The following is a 4,448-nucleotide window of genomic DNA, read 5'->3' on the forward strand; positions in this document are numbered from 1 at the left end:
AGTTCGGGTTGGACTGTTCCCATTGGGCACAGGGTCAAAACTGATTTGCATATGACTTGGTCCAAACGTAAATGGCATGGTGAGCAAACAACGATGGATTTAGGCCCAGATTTCTGTAGTGGGGTGAATGTATGACATTGTTCTGCATTCTGTCCATCAATTGTTGTTTTTGCTTTAGTGGGCTTGCTGGTTGATTGTCGGGGCTTGCTGCCTTTTGGCTCAACTGCCTTTGCTGAAGTTTTCCTGACTACCAGATGCTTCACAGCCTTGGCTTTCACTGGACTCTTGGCACCTCTTTTGGCTGGGGCACTTTTAGGCTTTTTGGGGCTCTCTGCAGAGATTCACAGTCTCTCCCCTCCTAGCGGCAATGACAGGCAACCAACAAGGGGCATTTGGCACTCTCAGTGCCTGTCTCCTGCTGTGGTGCCTGGGAGCAGTACTCAGTCTCTTCTGCTCATTTTCCTGCCAGTGGTTGGGGCTCTGCAGTGGTCTCCTCAGTGGGCGTAGATACATGCCCCCGGTGCTTCTGTCCTCTTCACCTGCTGTGCCATGGGACTCTCGAATTGCTTTGCAGGGACATGAACGACCTCTCTTTTCCTGTGTTTGCAGTAAATGTCCGCTAGGTGGTGCTGCACTGCTCCTTCCCCGCAGCAGCTGTCTATCTATGACTGTGTCCCGCATGGGGGCAAGAGATGCAGATGGGGGCATACAATGCTAGGGCGGCAGGGCGGCACTTTCACAATGATAGGCCGGTTAGGGCTGCTGCATACTAGTTGCTCAGTGCTGGCACTTCAAATGCAGGCTATGCTGGACTGGAGATACCGGTACGGGGCTCTGTGCTGCACTGGTGTGGTACTTTCGTCAGTGCTGGTGCAGGGTTTGAACATATGCAGGAACACTTATAAGCTGTATGAGTGTTTGTTCAGTTCGGTGCCATTTACCATTTGACAACTGTGTTTTTAGGTCTCGTAGCGAAAACAGCGCATAAGCGCTGTCTCTCGCCAGAGATCTTTTGTTACTGACTCTGCTTCCCAGGAGACAGCACCTGGCCGCGCGCATCTCGCAAAAGGCGATCGGCGAGCGAACGCGCTCGCCGCTCGCCGTGGCTGTCTCCTGGGAAGCGCAAACATATACAGGCACACCTCCCCCTGCACGCATGCGCACACACATACACAAGCACACATACACGCACGGAGAGACACCCCCCCCCTCGCACACACAGACACACGCACAGATACAGGCACCCCCCCCCCTATGGCATGGTCGCGTGGAGTCTGAAGCTGGCGGCCCGCCTGTCACGCGCTACATTAACAATTCGGGCCCAGTATGCGGAGCATGTCCCCCCCCCCCATACGTCAGATAAATGTCCTATTTCCAGTATGTCACAAAAGGATTCAATTACATTCAACATGAGCATCATGAAAATCAAACACAGATCAGTACCATCAGGGAAGCACAATAGACCCCAATTAAATACATTTGCATATACACACGTACACACATATAAGATAAGCATTCAGTGGGGCCGCCCGCCGTCACAATGGGTACTTACAAGACAGGACACACGGACAGCCCCAGGGATGCACTTTGCACGCACACGACCACTGAATCAGCCGCTCACACCCACACTGGCAACATTCCCAACCCAGGGCTCCCCGACAAACGAACATAAATCTCACCACCGGGCTCTCCTGCGGCAGGCTGCGCCTCACGGGTCGATGCTCGCCCGAAGGGTCCCCCGGACAGCAGACAGCGGCCCTCTGTGTCCTCTTGCAGCTGGATTCCGCCGGACAGGACTAAAGGCTGCCGAGTCCCTTTGAAGCTCCTAACACCAGCTGCCCACGTGCTTCCTCCTTGTGCAGCCTCGAGCGCGGGAGGGGGCGTGGCGGGCGGGAGCACGCACGAACCGGCCTGTTAGCTCAAGTCGGCGTGCGACTGAGGTCCCCCCTCGAAGCCAGCCAATCGCAGAGCGAGAGCACACGGTCTCCTACCCTCGCTCAATCGGTGAAGCCAGAGTCAGGCTTTTGGGGCGGAACCAACCCACCCAAGGGGGCGGGAGTAAATAAATAAACACCGTGGAATAAAACCAGTCTAAAATATCTGCGTCAGACAAAACAAAAATATGTTTATTAACTTGTATTTCAGTGACGCACTTGTGCCAATAAAGAGGATTCTGCAGTAAGAAACGGTCTCCCGCGACAAAAAAAAACGTTAAAACGAAGGCCCTTTAAAACAAGCATTTGCAATGCAATAGGTCTCGCAGTTATTAGACTTTGAACTATTGGCATTGTAAATGACAATGCCTTTTATTTATGTTTTCAAAACCAACACATAAATAAAAGGCATTGCCATTTACAATGCCAATAGCTCAAAGTCTAATAACTGCGAGACCTATTGCATTGCAAATGCTTGTTTTTCTTACTCTGGGTGAGGTACTTCAAAGAGCAGCTAGGTGGCACTGCAGCGACATTTCGGGTGCCCTGGCAGCTTCACTGATGCTGCGGGCGTGTCCCCATTGTGGGCACTGCAGGGACAGATGCAAGAAGGGTAGCCCTTGGGGGTGTGCGGCCTCTGGTTCAGCTGTGCACCTCACACCTGCGGGGATGCCACATCTAGGTACAATTTAGAAAAGGGGGTGGTGATGAACAGAGTGTCTGAATTGAGCAGACCACTCTTACCCAGTCCAAAGATCAGGGCTTGATCCATCACCGTTATTTATCTCACTGCCCCACCCCGGCTCAGAACCTGGCTATATGCAAATCAGTCTGTCCCTGGCCCAGTGCATCATGGGAACAGGGCAGACTAAACTACCAAGCCAATTCTTCACCAGAAAGGAGACAAGCTACCGGGGACCGGTTTCTGGCATTTCAGCCGTCTTCGGCCCGGCTTGCTTGAATCCTGATGGAGCAGTGAGAAAGGGACTCATGTCTGAGTATACCCTGCCACACCTATAGTGGCCAAAAACGATTTAGAAAAGGGGGTGGTGATGAACAGAGTGTCTGAATTGAGCAGACCACTCTTACCCAGTCCAAAGATCAGGGCTTGATCCATCACCGTTATTTATCTCACTGCCCCACCCCGGCTCAGAACCTGGCTATATGCAAATCAGTCTGTCCCTGGCCCAGTGCATCATGGGAACAGGGCAGACTAAACTACCAAGCCAATTCTTCACCAGAAAGGAGACAAGCTACCGGGGACCGGTTTCTGGCATTTCAGCCGTCTTCGGCCCGGCTTGCTTGAATCCTGATGGAGCAGTGAGAAAGGGACTCATGTCTGAGTATACCCTGCCACACCTATAGTGGCCAAAAACGATTTAGAAAAGGGGGTGGTGATGAACAGAGTGTCTGAATTGAGCAGACCACTCTTACCCAGTCCAAAGATCAGGGCTTGATCCATCACCGTTATTTATCTCACTGCCCCACCCCGGCTCAGAACCTGGCTATATGCAAATCAGTCTGTCCCTGGCCCAGTGCATCATGGGAACAGGGCAGACTAAACTACCAAGCCAATTCTTCACCAGAAAGGAGACAAGCTACCGGGGACCGGTTTCTGGCATTTCAGCCGTCTTCGGCCCGGCTTGCTTGAATCCTGATGGAGCAGTGAGAAAGGGACTCATGTCTGAGTATACCCTGCCACACCTATAGTGGCCAAAAACGATTTAGAAAAGGGGGTGGTGATGAACAGAGTGTCTGAATTGAGCAGACCACTCTTACCCAGTCCAAAGATCAGGGCTTGATCCATCACCGTTATTTATCTCACTGCCCCACCCCGGCTCAGAACCTGGCTATATGCAAATCAGTCTGTCCCTGGCCCAGTGCATCATGGGAACAGGGCAGACTAAACTACCAAGCCAATTCTTCACCAGAAAGGAGACAAGCTACCGGGGACCGGTTTCTGGCATTTCAGCCGTCTTCGGCCCGGCTTGCTTGAATCCTGATGGAGCAGTGAGAAAGGGACTCATGTCTGAGTATACCCTGCCACACCTATAGTGGCCAAAAACGATTTAGAAAAGGGGTCCCCGGGAGCTTGTTTCCTTCCCAGTGTAAGAATTGGCTTTTGTAGTTTGGTTTGCCCTGTTCCCATCATGCACTGGGACAGGAACAGACTAATTTGCATACAGCCAGGTTCTGAAACTGGGATGGTGCAGTGAGCTAAAAAACGGTGTTGGATCTAGCCCTGATCTCTTGACTGGGTGAGAGCTTTCTGCTTAATTCAGAGACTCTGTCCCTCACCACCCCTTGTTGTAAATATATTTTTGTCCACCCTAAGCGTGGAAGGGTATTCTCAGATGTGAGACCCTTGCTCATTGCACCATCAGGATTCAAGCAAACCGGGCCGAAGACGGCTGTAATGCCAGAAACCGGTCCCCGGGAGCTTGTTTCCTTCCCAGTGTAAGAATTGGCTTTTGTAGTTTGGTTTGCCCTGTTCCCATCATGCACTGGGACAGG

This window comes from Lissotriton vulgaris, chromosome 1_2, assembly GCF_964263255.1.
Source record: "Lissotriton vulgaris chromosome 1_2, aLisVul1.2, whole genome shotgun sequence".
Taxonomy (NCBI): domain Eukaryota; kingdom Metazoa; phylum Chordata; class Amphibia; order Caudata; family Salamandridae; genus Lissotriton; species Lissotriton vulgaris.